This window comes from Sinohyriopsis cumingii, chromosome 6 (genome assembly GCF_028554795.1).
Source record: "Sinohyriopsis cumingii isolate HCF-2022 chromosome 6, ASM2855479v2, whole genome shotgun sequence".
In the NCBI taxonomy this organism is placed as follows: domain Eukaryota; kingdom Metazoa; phylum Mollusca; class Bivalvia; order Unionida; family Unionidae; genus Sinohyriopsis; species Sinohyriopsis cumingii.
This window is the reverse complement of record NC_142966.1, coordinates 18,891,051-18,908,025: the sequence shown is the minus strand read 5'-3', so window position 1 is coordinate 18,908,025 and position 16,975 is coordinate 18,891,051. Positions and strand designations below refer to the sequence as shown.

At 38.1% G+C, this 16,975-nt stretch overlaps 1 long non-coding RNA gene across 1 annotated transcript in view; it reads left to right on the top strand.

Annotated features, from left to right (window-relative positions):
- LOC149796448 (uncharacterized) overlaps positions 1-16,975 on the top strand; it is a 265,169-nt gene that overhangs the window by 36,147 nt on the left and 212,047 nt on the right. The gene's annotated exons all lie outside the window — the stretch shown is intronic.

Here is a 16,975-nt window from a genome sequence, read left to right as displayed (position 1 = left end):
GGTTCATTTGTATAGTGGGCATCTACAGGGGAATTTCAGTAAAAAATAAGGCAAACAGCTTATAGTTTTCATCATTTTAAAAGTTTCTTAGATCATTCGTGCAATGAAAGCCTGATTTGATGATCTGGCCACAAAAGTACAGTAATTTAGCCAAATATTTATGTTTTGGTCTGTGGGAATTGAATTGCATGTTGCTGATGCTTGCCATTTTATTAACAAATTCTGTTATATCCATGTTTATTCCTTTAACCATATTTAAATTGGGGTGTGCACAAATTAAAAAAAAAACATAAAATAAATGACAGATGTAGTAAATGCAATAAAACACTAAATATTACAGATAAATTAATTTTAGACCTCTTGCGACAAGTCGTGTAATTGGTGGTTTGTTGGCTGTGAAAGTTTAAGCTGTGCTTCCTGTTGTGACATTCAGAGAAGATGATTGTGTTATTGCTCCTTATAATGAAAATACTATAACTATATCAGGGTTGGCTCAAGGCAATACAGCATCCAGTGTGAAACATTCTGCTCTTTTTTTCAACCCCCACCCTACTCGATCAATCTGTATTCAAACTTTGCACTCGTTTTTTAAAAAAAATGCTTTATTAGTCAGGAATATTCATGATTGTCTGGTTCCCCTATACCAGATAATCACATGGATACAGTTCTGATTTCACCCAATTAAGGGTTATTACACTTTGCATACATGCCAACCATTACGCTTTTTGTCACTACACCTTGCGCATAAATGTATTCAAATTACTCGTTTTCTGTATATCCCCCTCCCCAAAAATTAATCATTTGTTTTCTTATTTTTATTAACATTCGATCAATTTTTCAGACTGTATTCTAGAAAAGACTGCTTCTACATAACTACGACATAAGAGTACGCTTGTCCATAGACTTACATTCACTTTCCTAACTATTGTTCTGTTTATAGCAGCTGCCCTGTTTCTACTTTCAACTTGTGACCTATTTATAGCAGCTTTATGGCTTAGGAGAGAACAAAGTGGTTTTCTAATTTTTAATTTTTGCATGCCATTCTTTGTTCTAATTCATATTTGGTACAGAATGAGTCTGTATTTGGCAGATTTATTCTATTAGATGCGTGTGTTAGAGCAAAAATAATTTTAAAATCATTTTACAGATGGATTAGAAAAACTGGATAAAAAATGGATGCATGAATTACACAATACAGTGTTCCATTCTAGGGCAGCTTCATGCCCCTTGCAGGCTTTGTGTAAAGGATTTTAATATTGGCCATGGTAGTAAAAAAAAAAAAAACTTGAATTAGCTCATTTTACTAAGTCCAATACTAAGGTAACTTCATTTTTACAGCAGAAATAAACTAAGGACACTAATTTTATAAATGCAGAGGCGTTATTTACAGAATTTTTAATAGAACTCGGACTACCCCTAGCAGTAGAAGACTACATTAGTCCTTTGTTCAAACGGATGTTTCCCCGATTCCAAAATTCTGATTGCAGAAAATATGCATGTGCAAGAATAAAATCATCAAATATTGTTATATGTTTAGCAGGAGATAATTCCCTTAAAATTACAGAAGCCATGACAATTTATAAAGGAGTTGCATTCTGTATTTTGACAAATGTCTCCATCAGTAAACATATCAGGTTGTCCCAGCCATATGATGCACCCTGCCACAGGAAGGGTTGCTGATATATTGAACTCCTGAATTATCAAGTTGACATTCTACCAGATAATGTACTTCATGCAGACAGAGTTGATGTGCAATGGCGCCTTATTTCCCACCAAAAAGACCCAATGACTGGAAGCTATATATTTCCACTTCTTTATCAGGTTATGACAGGAATAGTGATTCTTTATTATTGTAATGCTATGAGAGATGTTCCATATTGTTAACAAAAATTAAACTGAATTCAGATGCAGGCTCTGTGACCTAGCACTTAGTGCTCTACTGGTTTGCAAAACATTCATAGTCTCAGCTGGTACAAAGTGTTTTGAAATGCAATATGAGAGACAGTTGCTTTTTTAAAGCTCAATGTGCTATATATGAAAATTCGAAGCAGTAATTGATGCTAAAAGACCAGAGGGGTACATTAATCTGGACAGATGCTCATTGAATTTGTTATGTTATATGTGGATTACTTTTTTTTTTACTTTTTTTTTTCCTCACATGGATTATACTTTTTCCTTGCCAGGGTTTGGTATGTGTGCCTTTGTAGCCCCTTAAAAATTACTTGCTATGCAAGCACACTGCATGCAGGTAGCTTGCACCAGTCCTGCCTTATCAGAAAAAAACATTTCTTGTTCTTATAATTTATACCTAATCACTGTATTTCACTTCTTGATTAGCAGGCAGTTTAAGTGTCTAAATTAGATAAAAAGATGTCACTTTGTCAGGAATGGTCATGGCTTTTAAAAAGTTGTTGGCAAAAAAAAAATCTGCAACCTCAATATTTTGTCACCAATTTTCAAAATGTCACCAAAACAATTGGTGAAATTTTTTCCAAGTCTCAATCTTGTTATAGGGTTTAACGCCAATTTTCAGCACAAAAGCTATACATGGCAGCCAGTAGTACTGGTGGAGGAAGAACCTGGGGAAAAAAACAGAAAGAACCACCAACCCACAAGAAGCTACCGGCATGCTTTCTCACATACCCATGCCACCAGAGTTCAGTTATATTTTCTGCGCTTTATATGCTTTGCATGTAGTGAATTGCTTCCTAAATCCCATGAATGATTACTGAATCAGAATGCTGTAGATTTTTTCTCAACAAGCAAACTGATCTCCACTCACACCAATGAAACTTGCCCAAGTTAACACCTGGCATTAATATACCGTATATATAAGCATTAATTACTATCATTAAATTAAAAGGAGGAATGAAGAAACAACACGGCATAAGTGCCCCCAAAAAACTAATTCGGAATGCATGTTATTTAGTAAGCAGTGTTATATGCATATACGAGTTAACAAGGAAATAAGGTGGGATATAAAATGGGGGAAATAGTTGTCACATGTAGGTTGCTTGAGACCACATTTTGAACTGTTTACAAAAATTCATACCCATTTTAGGCATTGGTAGTTGTAACAAAAAAGGGCATTGTTTATTTGTTAATCAGTTGCTAGTGATTTCACTAACTGTAGAACAGGTGGTTTCTTTGAAAGTATGTCGAAGAGGATTGAGTTGAACCTTCAGCTATTGTACAGTTTGGGCACAGCTGACCAGAAGGTGAAATGGTGGGGGGGGGGGGGATAACACACTCCACAGTGACAAACAGGATGTCCTTGGCGAAAACAATGCCTAAATATGCCACAAAAAGCTTCTTGATGGTAGGCTGCAATCTGCTTGTTTTCAGATTTGATCTCCCAACTTGGTTTTTGAAAAAATTTATTTTTTGCACGACAAACTAGAATAACTACAGTAAGGGGCCATCTATTTAGTATGTGTGCAAAAATCTGGCAAAGCCTCTCATTTCGGTGGTAATGGAGAGTAATATTTATGCATGTTTGGTGGGGATTTAAAGGTAATTGTTTATTCTTGAGAATACGAGCTCGGGGTGTGATTGACCGTGTGTATTTTGGCAACAGTGCAGTGAGTAACAAGGCCTTTGGTGATGATCTGGAAGTGAAATCTTGTGTTCGTTTTACTTGCTGCTCTGTAAGTTAATTTAATTCTTTCACTCCTGTGTTTTGAGAAATTATTTTCAATTTTGCAAAACTTCTTTGTTTTGAAATATCTTGTTGCGTTGTTCATGGAGTCATAACATTGGATTGGTGGCAAAAGTAAAAGATCAATGAGCAGAATTAACAAATGTTACTGCCTTGATTCATGTTTGGTGACACTCTTCTTCAAAATTTCACAAGTTGTAAATAAATTGACTACTTGTGCCTTGATACATATATCACAGAACATCTGCTTTAACTTTGTTACGTGTCTCGGCCACGGACACCCAAGTTTCCAGCTGTCGAGAAATTTTCAGGAACTTTTGACCCATTCATCATGGTGTGGTGTTGCACTTGAAGCATTACTACTATTACAACATCTAGATCATGTTGGCCTGTCAGGTATGACATCAAGTTCAATGACTGTTGTCTGATGAATTAGCACTAAATCCAATTGCTGTTAATTTTTTAAACTTAATCTTAGGATGAGACGATGAACACACCACGTCGAACTTACATTTACCCATGATAAAGTGGCACTGTTGACATAATTCTGATCGAGATTTTTGTCTTCATCTGCGTTGTATTTATACACAGCAATCGGTACTTCGAAGGTAATCGGTTTTCTCTGAAGTTTCAGCAAAACTTTTATTTGTAAATTTAAAAAACAAACAAGAATTAGCCGTCCAATTATTTGTAGCTGTTTCTGTTCACGTCTTCATAGGTCGGTCGATTGTAGGTATAGTCTGGTAGGGGACCATCCATTTAGTATTTACTCAGAAATCTGGCAAAGCTTGACCCTTCCATGTACACATGCATACTTTTTACACTCATCCACCTGCGTACGTACGCTTGACGCACACACATGCCCCCAATTCTATAGAATGGCCTGTATTTAATCCAAGCGGAAACCATAAAGGATTAATAATATTAACGTGTTTAACTCGTCCAGCCAGTAGGCGTGATGAAGCTGTACCCTACTAACGAGTTCTGCAGCATCAAGGTCATTTAAGATGCACCAAAGTGGGTGGTATTACAAAAAAGCAGACAGATAATGCTCTACAATGATACCAAATAATCTGGACGTTCTAGTTGCACTATGAAATACAAGGAAAAACCTAAGTTTTTGGATCCTTTTTTTTTCTCACCCAAAATTCTCTCGTGGTTGGAGTCCGATTTTGTGTCTGCATTTTAGACCTTTTTGGTCTCAGATCTAAGGCAGACCGGTCTGAACTGCACATAGACAGGTGAACCTTTGTAAAAACTAGGATAAGGTGGGCATTTGGAATAAAGAGTGGTCTCCATACGAAAATGATGGGTCCATTAGGCAATTTTTTTTCTGTATTAAAAATCCAACTTTTAACCTTCTGATCATGCGCAAGCAAAATAACCAATGGAAAATCTGTTGGAAGTAGATGTATTCAGAAATGGCCCCAAAATGTCTTTCCAACTCGCATTTCAGGCGAAAACAACAAAAACTTCCAAGGCCGAATGAGCTAATAAAACAGATAGTCAACCGACCTTGAATGTCTGGATGCATCAAATAAATAAGCTGTGTAACTTTAAACAGCTTGTCTAGCGTCTGCTAAATTTCGAACGCCGACTGAACCCATTCGAACAGATTACATATTATCAAGGTTTCACCACCACCCGTTTCTAGTACGTTATCAGTAGACCCTCTCCCCATACGCAAGCGTATGCATTTGGGTTTCATCTTTACCCCCACCTCCTCCACGCATACAAACGAAATGGACGGCACTTAGCATGATAGTCTGATAAATCAACCCCACAGATCTGATGGACATTTCTACGAAGATTCATGAACATATCTACATGAACGTCATACTCGGCCCGCAGCGTGGATAATTTATCATCTACGGTGCTGTAGTTAACGTCTACATATTTTTGTTTCCACGTCTTCGTCGGATGTTGGATCTCTTAGAACGACTATTTTATTTCCTTCATGCTGAGTTCACCTGTCATTGTGTCACCTGTATTCTTCAAACAATTAGCAACGCTTCTTGCAATTTCATCTCTGATGGTTATAAACGATATATTTGAGTCTCTCATTCTACCGCCGTCAGTAAACACAGGGATGTTATCCGTGGTAGCACCGAGTACTCTACGAATTATATTTCATTTGATATTGCTCGTTTTTAAAACACCGTATCTGTCCTGAAAAACAACAACTTCATCTCGGTCAACTCCAGCCAGGTTCATAATATCAACGAGTTCATCTTTTGTCGCGTAATTTGACAGATCTATGTCCTTTTTTTATTACTCGCAGTAGTATCACTGCGGGATCTTCCGTAAATGATTCGTTGTAACGTTCACCTGTATAATTGTGCACAACTTTGTAAGGTGGCAACGATGATTTTGATACAGCTTCGAGTACAGCAATTACTTCACGGCCGCATATTGGTGGATTGGTTAATTTTTGTGTTGGTTTTGTTGAATAACAGGTTTTTATTCGTAATGGCGTGACATACTTGATAAATTCCTGCGATGGAGCTAACCCGTATGAGTCAAAATAAACAATTCCATGGGAATCAATCGCGTATGATGCCCAATGAGTTCTAGGTCCAGTTCTGTTATCGAGATTAATAATACCGGTTTCAATATTGTTTTGTCGTTGTGGTAATTGATATCGCATAACAACACCTCTAAAAGTTTTTTATTTTTAGTTGCTTGGCCACATCAAGTAAATCAAAATTTGACATGGGGGGTAAAACCAATTTTAATGAAGTGTTCCTGGAAGTCTCGGACCTTTTCCTTGATAAGTTCCTGGGAGTCTTAAACCGTGTCCCATTGCTTTTTTTAATGCCATTCCAGCAGCGGTTCCAACAGCACCTAACGCGGCCGCTTTTGCAACGGCTGTTGCTGCAGCGGCTATCTGCGCTGGTATTGCCGCAAGAAGTAGAAATATACCGCCTGTCTTAGCAGTATCTTTGATGGCTCCGGCGGAAAGTTCAACTCGTATTCGAGTTCGGGATAGTTTGGCCTTGTTAAGATGTTTAAGCTGACGTTCTGTCAACGATAGTTTATTTTGACCGCCTGTAATCTGACGGTGCCTTAACGTGATTGTGGTTCCGGATTTTTCACTGATGCGGACTGTAGCGTTTTAATCTGACCAGGAGTCAGACTGCCACTAACATGATGATATGATGACATTTATAAAATACTCGTATTTTTAAATCACATAGTTTCTACTGGTGCATCAATGATTCTCGTTCGACCACCAACACCTTCAAGTAACATTGCTTTATCTCTGAGTATGACCGCAATTGCTCTAACACCACCAGGAAGAGCCGGTGGACCAGCTACTGCTGCTGGTATTCGAGCTACACAAGCTCGGAAGTTTATATCAACGATAGATTGCCTAAATAAATCTAAATGTTCCAGCGAGAAGTAATTGCGCTGAGATATTTGCAAACTAGTGTCTACGTTTTGAACACGACTCATATACGACATTAATCGGTGGCATGCACGTGCAACATGATTGTGTTCAAAATCCAGCGATATTTCTTCAGAAGGTTCTTGATGTCCGTTTATCCTCAAAGCAACTTCAGAAACTCGAAATGAGTCAAATGGCATTAGATTTCATCCATGTCTGTTTACTCTGTGGTTTGCCTGAAGCGCAACAAATATATGTCGTGATGCTGACACTACCTGCTGTGATGCTATTTGCCACGTGAACAAACCAGCGGCATTAACGGGAGAACTATCTGTGGACATTGTAAGCCATGATAACATCGATTTACCACCTGTGTTCATTAAAGAGAGTTATCGCTGTATTTCAGTAAGCGATGGAGTCATTACTGGCATCCACAGTGACAGTTTTGTTAGTGTTACTTTACCATCATCAACTCCAGCAAGATGCCATATGGCATCGTCGTCAGTGTGTTTTCTAACAAGTACTACTGTGTGTTTAGCGCCGAATATAACCTTTCTAACATATCTGCAAAATCCAAAAATAAGGGTCAGTGGAATGAAAACTCGTAACCGTTTAACATTGCCAAGTTGAATTATGGATTACCATTTATGACCATAGGCCCTACATATGCATCATCGGCGGGGGCAGTGTGCTTTTTTGGTCGACTTATAGTATATTGATTACCATTAGGGTCAGTTGTGTCTTTCGCAAACATCATTGTTGGACCAGCCGATTTCGTATAGTCGTCGGAGTATCTTACAAGACCAAGTATCGTCGTGGCAACATCGACATTTTCAAGACGTGATTCAATACCCTTTCCATCAATCGAGCATGTGGCTCTGTTAAATAACGCCATTATGCCGTTGTTAACAAAACCAATTTGATCGTTTTCTCCGTATGCTGTATCATCTGCTTTTCAACTTCGATAAATGCCTTAGTGGGTAGGAAATATATACTTGTATCCTGAACTTGTAATTCAATTCTTCCTCGTGCGTCGGGTGTGCGCGTATCATACGAATAATACTGATATTCACGTACCGACGCGTCTTTGGGAACTGGTGCATCTACGTCAAATGCTGGGTCGGATATGCGTTTAAACATTTTATTATAATAGCGTTTTTCCAAATGGGGAATGGATTATTTACCGTCTGTGTTTCGACCTTGTCAAATGAGTACGAAGACCACTTCCAGCTATCAGACTTGCAGCTATATTTTTTTCTCTTTCTTTTTCTGTTAGTGGCGACACCTCTGGATTTATCAAGGCTGCTAGTTTATGATTTGCGGCCTGGTTTATTATTTCTCTGACATCCGCCGGCATAACCTTAGTGGATGGCAATTTTACTGATTGTTGGAGTTGGACCGTATGCCGTCTGCGTAACAGTCGTGCTATTCTGTCTTTGATCGCCGTGAAGGCTTTACCAGCAGCCGAGGCAACTGCATCAGGTGCTTTAACACGAATTACTGAGCGCAAAATAGGATCATTAAAAAATCTTTGTCGAATCGTTCTTGATGTTGCCTAAGTGTCTGTGCCGTTCAAAGCCAGGGCCGGATCAGAGGGGTGGGGTGGGGCTCATATCTACCGGGTGGCCCGAGGAGGAATTTCGATACGCAACTGCGATGCTGTTGCTCTAGGCTGTCGCACAATCGGCTGTTTTATCGGCTTTTTTTTGCACTTATCGTTAACCTTATTGCGTAGTCTCGCGTAAATTGCTTAAGCTGTTAGGCATACTCTTATAATAAAAATAACGGCTGATTGCTTATTCGACAATAATTGTTGTAATTTCGTTTTCACTTTGCCAAGTACGGAGACACCAGTCCTGGATATTATTTAACCGCTGCAATCCTGGATATTATTTAACTGACTGCATGGTCTTTCATCTCAATGGCATCTTTAGCTTTTTGCTCAACATTTTCCTTGTTTACGTTGGCAAGTCTACGCCGGCGCGTGTGATAATACTACGAACAAATCAACGTGGTGGGCATAGGAGATTACTTGACTCCGATGCCTCATCGCAGGCATGGTCGAGCGTCAGTGCCAACATATAACCGGAGCAAACGAGATTTACCGTATTTGTAATGGCCTGTTCTGCCACAAAGTTAATGTTTTCCAAGGAATACACCCTTGAATCAATTGTGTCCCTATGCCTATCGAATTTTCCATATACGTGCGACGTTATTCAGTTGCATTTTCTTAGGTTTTTTTCTCTTCATTTGCCATTGCTTCATATCGTCCGATGGTTTTTGTTGTTATAGGATATAACACCATTTTTCAGCACAAGATAGACTATACAGGGCGGTCAGTATAAATGGTGGAGGAAGAACCTGGGAAAATCCAAGAAGGAACCACCGACCCACGAGAAGCTACTGGCAAGCTTTCTTACGCACCCACATTGGCCGAGCCCGAGACTCGAACTCACGCAGACAGAGGTGAGATGGCAGTGATTCGTAACGGTGAACGCTTTAAACCACTCGGGCACTCGGGGGCTCCCACTGGTGACTGACGTGAGCGGATAATACAGATGATAGGTTGGAATTACACTAAGTCCATCAAGCGACATACAAAATATTCGTGTAATGATGATTCGAAATTGTAAATCAGGATTTTGTAAATTTACAGGCTTTTTCTCGCCAGAATTTTGATCAACTGATTGCAAACCTGGATAAAATTTCAATCGTCAGCCTCCGCGCAAATGGCTCAAATGGCCCATCACGAACAAGGCTTGAAATCATACATTTCCGACTATAAAGACAAAAAAACGTCTCGGAGAGATTTTATGTATTACGGCTATGGTTTTTGCTTCATTGGACTTCAAGATGGCTTCTGAGAATTTCTTCCATTGTCTGTACTGCTCTGCTTTTGTGGAGTTTTGCACCGGTTCATATAGCATGTGGATGTTGACGAGTGTGGGTGTCATTGATATAAGTCAAATTTATCATCCAGTTGATTTACCCTTGGTAGTCTTTGCTCTTTTCACTGATCATTTTAATGTCTTCGCAATTCATCTCAATGTTTTTTGCTATCTTTACCGGCCAATTTCTGCAAGTTCAAGTTTTCTTGCACAGTATCAAGCAAACGACCTCTCACTTTTTATTATATTCATCGCTGAGTTCTGGTCGTGCGCTCTAACGCGATTCCTAACTCAGTTAATTGATAAACATGCTTAGTATCCATATTTGAAAAAAATTTCATCGCTTTTTGAGTCCAATTGATAAATCGGTGTGATGCATTCAGGCTAAACAGTGATTTAACCATTTCTGCGATTGCACCTACACACTACTACACAGGCAGCTTAATTCCAGCATCAACCACATACCCAAATTATTTCACAATACTATTAAGTCAAACGAGATGACTTCGATCACAGATATATATATATATATATATATATATATATATATATATATATATATATATATATATATATATATATATATATATATATATATATATATTGTTGTCGATAATATTGCTTTGAGCGAATGCACATGATGTACGAGACAGCATAATATTGTTATTTTTTTTATTATAAAACATCAATGTTGTAGAAAGAGCTGAAGAATGCAGCAGTGACCGGACTCTCGCGGAAATGCCTCGGTTTGGGAGTTTTCGGGTACAGTTTCATGCTAGTGGCCACGTGCGCACTTTACAAAGCTGGTCTGTTTTTGTGTACCTTTAATGTAACCCACTTCGTTATCGTGCTATCTCGCTTCGCTCGATTCCATTGTAATCCCGCTTTGCTGTGCCTATGTATTGCAAGGAGTTGCGGTTTAGACGGCTTGGAGTTTCGAAGCTCTGCGGGTTTAGCTTTTTGGAACCCAATGCCTTGCATGTGTTTATGTGCCTACCAACAATCCCCGCGCTACAGTCGTGTTTAGAAGAGAAGGCAAAGTCATGGTAACGAAGGCGCTGAACTACTCAAGAAATAAAATCGCATGCTCACATTATTATACTACTAGCTACCTTCGGCAGTTCCAGTTAATATTGAAATACCCAGCCTCATTTGTACCTCATCTTCGCTAGCCAAGGTTCCGACATGATAACCCTATTTACACATTGGCGTTTCGAGCACATATTTCTGTGCTTCAGGTCTTTGAATTTCACTGGATGCGGCGGCAAGCTACCGTAATGTCATAATCAATTTTCCACTGCCGGTCCGTGTTTGTACAAATACCTTTCACTCAAATATACCTGCAATGGCTTGGGACGTAGTCATACTTTCGATGTTAAACTTACAAAGTATCCTTTTTAAAATCAATTGCCCCCACCATTTTCGTTCAATGTACAATGCACCGCTGTCACGCGCTGTTGGTTAGTTCGCATTACATACTTATGGAGGCAACTCATGAAATCCAATAGATGTCAATAGAACAAAGCTCTAAAATATCTGTTCGATCCGCCAAGGTGTAGATAAAGTTATCATATCAAAACCTTGGCAGGCGTACCTATACTGGGGATGATACAAACAGACAATTTGACCCAGACAGAACCACAAATGTCACTCAAAATGAGTATTAGAAACAAATAAATAGGTATTTCACTTCTCGTGCTTAAAATCTTTTGTAAACATTTATCAAAAGAAAATTCATTTACATTAAATATTTTTTTTTAATCAGTCATTCTGTACCATGTTGAAATTTGTAAATAGTTATCTGCTTTCATGAGGATTGAGATCGTGTGCGAGTGTGTGATCGGTTTAATATGTAATCATTGAAACATACTATGTGCACTTGTATGGTATCATTATATGAATTGTTTTATTCGTTAACATTTTTACATGGTATGCATTAAAAGGTTCCTTTGAACAAACTGCGCTTCGTATGGCGTATTATTGAGTGTAACATCTGATTATTCTTGACTTAATGCAGTGTGCACATGCGTCGAGATAAAACAGTATATTACAGTTGGTTAAAAAACCAATAGAAAATAAAATCTGGAAGCTATAAATTATTTACTAAATGATGAAAGAACCTATTTGATTTGTGGATGTGTGGGGTGGAGAGTAACATCATATTCAGAACAATATTGGTTATATCATGTTAAGTGCCTATCTCAAAGATAAACTGGGGCAGACGACCTGGGCTGGGCTGGGCGGGTAATGAACCTATTACGCTTGGATTACGAGCCTGACGCTGTACCAACCGAACTACCAGCTCGAACCCAGATTGCCGGCATGACGACAGCATCAGCTGGTGCATCCGGTCTTTTCCAAATCACTTCCCTTAGTTCTTTCCCTTCCCTCCCTCTCTTCTACTAGCCTCTTCGGTTCATCAAATCTTAGTTGCTAACCGCGCTCTCTTGCCACTATGCAGTCAGATATGTGTAGAGGTGTTTCCTTCGAATACGAAAGATAACACCCAAACTAAAACTCACGTCAGGATTTTCCTTCTCTTGGGATCAACAAATATTTCCACTCTTTTTTCGTCAGATATCTTCTATCGAATTCAACAGAACTAGCAATGGCAAGTCGCACTTAATATACAAACAACCTATTATCACAAATCTATGGTTAGCGGCTACCACATTTTTAACTGCATGCCATCACATAAATAAATCTTTAAATAAACCATCACACGCCGTTGTGGCTATAAATTTGTCGGCTGAACTATGTCACGCGTTAACTCGATTTTCGGATGAAGAGAATTCACAACCTAATTACACACGAATTAATGGACTTCACTCCTTGTCCTAACTATGTTACTTTGCTAATTAGCAATTCATTGACACAGATTTTCATACGTAGAAAAATCAAACCTCAGCATAAATGAAAAATGTCATTTAAGACAGATAGTTTACATATTTACCCAATTTATGTCAGAAGAAATACATGAACTCTTATAATACATGATTCCTATTACATATCAAACCCCTAAATCTGAACTCATTCATAGCAACGAAATATGGTATGACATCTTACAGACATTAATCATGAAACATGCACTTGCATGAACTCGAAGAAAAGTTTAGGATGAATTTAAAATGACTAAATTCAACAATAATTACACAAATTACAAGCTTAATCAAAGTCTATACATTGCATGCAGCTGTGACTAACCTTGTACTTTGTCCAAGCCCTCGCTCGGTTATCATCAGAATATTCCTCCTGACCCTCTCTGGATATGGGTCTCTAAAACTTCAAGGCCCTTGTCCTTTCTACAATTTAATAACGAGATATACTTGATATTCCTGGGAGTCAAACTTCCCCTTTCGCAGAAAAACCTTTGAATGATCGGTTCCATGAGGGTCACTATTTTTTTTTTTTAACTGAATTTGTTGAGGAATACACCCCACGTTACCTTAGGTAATCATGATTACTTCTATACTCGCCAAAAGAAATTTGTATCACTCCCCTTGAGGTCAGAATGATTCCCTATTTTGCCTGTATTAATAACTATTCTGGAAAACTTCATTTTTTGACACCTGTTTCAAACAGTCCATAACCTCTTCAAAATCTTCTTTGGTTTATATAAATTCTGTCACCTACCGCTACATGATCTTACATTAACATTGTACCCTTGTCTGTTCTTAACTGTTAACGAGTGAATCCTAATTAAAATTCAATTTATGTCCCATGCATAATAGATACAATTTATTGCGGAACTAGCCAATATATCGATCTTAATGTTTATGTGTCACACTGACCACACGAAGGAAAGCACTTTGACATTATACTAAAAATTATTCTAAAACGTTTGAGTCATTACATAAATATAAATAAAGACAAAAATATCTCAAAGGAAATCTGCATGCATCTGCATGTCATACCTATATCAGTCTTAATATATGACGGATTTTGAAAGTGTTGCTTAACTGTGGTTTCGTGTATCACCAATTACAGTATTTCTTTGAAATCAATATGAATCATATTTAGAGTGCAATGATAAAAAAAATATACATACACATTTAGAAGCCACGAATATGTTTGTCACATGTGGCTTTAAATGTGTTACTGGTGACATCACTGACCATGTCTATCTGTGTGTGTGTGTGTGTGTGTGTGTTATATAACCATGGGGTGAGAGAGAGATAGGTATAAGTATATACCGTATGCTTTTCGTGATGTAAATATATACCGCATGTTTTTTTCTTCTGTATACCACACACTGTAACCATTTATTTGTTTCGAGGCTTTTCACAGACAGAACCAGTTCTCAATTAACATCGCCTGACATGGATAATATTGATCATTATCTAACTGCAATAATTACAGCCACATTATTTCATGGCATTTCCATTTTCCTGTGTCCAAGCTTAAACAATTATGGTGAGAGGCATGCGTCACTTCACATCACAGGAGGAAAGGTGAGGACAGTTCCAGAGCTTCCAGACTCTTTCGCAAATATTCCAAATATGTTTCAAAAAGAAGAATCCAAAAGCCACCTCCATCCACAAGCCTCAGTTTGGTCTATTCAGTGTATTAGGTTACGAAGAACACATCTCACAGTGGATTATGACTGGCTTGATAAGATGAACAAAACTGAGAATGCTGTTAGTATATCATCGTCCGTTCGCACACCGTGCATCTCAAAAGAGAACCCAGAAACTTGAAGTCAGCATCACATCACTATTGCCTCTCTCCGAAATAATGACAGTCTTTTGCCACCATAAAACATATGATGGATAAAGCCATAGTCGCAGTAACATTACTGAATTCAGTACAAACACTTGTACTCACTGCCTATAAGCCAATCTATGTACTAGTCAAGCAAATCGATTGACATAAGGTCTCAGTCAGATGGCTACGCTGAGGTCAGTGGAACTCTGTTTCAAGACCCTTGGATGGACAGGTGTCATTGTTAAGGCAGGTGTAGCCTCGTCTGGAACTGCAGAATCCTTTCTATCAGTATCAATCAGCACAAGAACACACCATGCACACCAGATAACAGCATCCGCTCTCTATAAGTTCATGAGGGCGTCATATATCGAATACTCTAGCGAAACAGCTGTAAACTCAGAAGACATCACCAGTCTGATTTCTGGTGTAAAATAAAAATTAAATAGCGGAGACCATATTTCCAGTTATGGTACCTTGCGTTGAGAATGGAGCTGGATTTTGACAGTGATACGGTTTGTAATTGTTTGCCAGGAACATTGTGAAATATGAACGAAAACTTCCCATTCGCTTTAGAGGCACGGTGTCCTGGACACCCTAAAGTGGCAAAGGAGTTTCACATAGGAAGCCTTGTTGAACACAAATCCGATTGGTAATTCTCGGAATGGCCAGAATTCATGCTCACGAGCTGGAAAATGAAGCCATCGAAAGTGACTGAGGAGCCATTGGCGCAACTCCAAGTCCATCGGCAGTTAGAAAGTGGATGTTGGCTGGTCACTGAGTACGAGACTGATCAAGACCTAAAGATGCACCAGAGAACAGCAGCCATCGTGAAAACAAAAACAGAAAGAACTCAAAGATTTATTCTTTCGTAGAGCAAGTACTTTTTACGATAAAAATTCATTAAAGGACCGAATCTCCGTTGGATTCCAATGCATGACATCTTTTCTGCGATGGGCCCTGAGAAATTAAGTGGAACCCTTTTCCTCCATGCTTTCAGCTGATGCGACATTGTGTTCCTTCCGCGGCGAAGGAAAACCGTCTTCTTCACAAACATGGAATGTCTGTGATCAGGTTTTAATTTTCTTTACAAAATGCAGTAAATGTCCACTAAATTGTGAAGCTGAAGACATTGAAACACTGGATAATTTTGTTGTAACAAGGTATAACAGGTGAAGCACAATCGCAAATGTAAATGACGCAAGACCTTGACCCTTTTGCCCGAAAAAAGAAATTATATGAATCGATCCCACTGCTGAGGCATACCATACGAAAAAAATGTAAAAAATGTAATTTGACACTCATTTTTATAGTGCATTTGATACCTTCAGTCCTCAATGTGTTGATTTTGTAGATATTATTTAAATTTCTGAGCAAGTATTAGATTTTTTTTTTTACTACAGTCGATTCAACGTGTACAGTGCGTAAAGAAGTCTCTCAATGAGACCTCACAATGCCGATGTGTAAACAAGTCGCATGATATAACCTCTCTACAGCCACAAACTTTTGACACTGTTGCATCAGCAAAAATAGTTTATAGTGACATTGAAAAATCAGGATATTTTATGCGTCATTTAAATTTAAAACGCATTGAAAATGTATGATTATTACTGCTTTTGAACTTTTAAGTCTCGGGTTAATGATCAATGGGAATTTAGGGTCTACAACAAGCGATTTTTTTCTTCTAATACTTGCTCAGAAATTAAAATAATATCTACAAAATCAACACCTTGAGGACTTAAGGTATCAAATGCACTATAAACATGAGTGTAAAATTACATTTTATTCGTCATATATTTTTCATAACCCTCATTGACCAAGACAACGCTAACTGAAGTAATTTAGGGTGTATAATATGGCGTAGTGTGACTTTAGAAGACACATTAACTAAGTATGGCATTTAATGTGACGAACCCATTGTGGCTAAGTTACGTTATGTTTTCTACTTATGTCACCATAATAGCAAGATATATTGAACATTCGCTACATAGCTTTTATTAAAATTGTACTTTTTCCCATGCATTATCATGTTTGATCAAAATATGCAGTTGTTAGCTGAATCGAAATAATTTGAACATAGTGTAGCATCCTAGGAATTGGAAAAAAAATGAAATATTTCGTTTTTATGTTAAGACAATTTAATATAAATAGTAACGTAAATAAAATAATTTCAACTGAGTATATTTACAGTGACAATAATATAACGGCTGTATACAAGGAACATCTGTGTATTCACACAAATATCTAGGGGACCTATTTATACATAAATCAAAACGGGTGTATAAAGACGACCATTTTCTAAAGACCACTTTATGATTGTTATCAGGGTACTCTTTGATT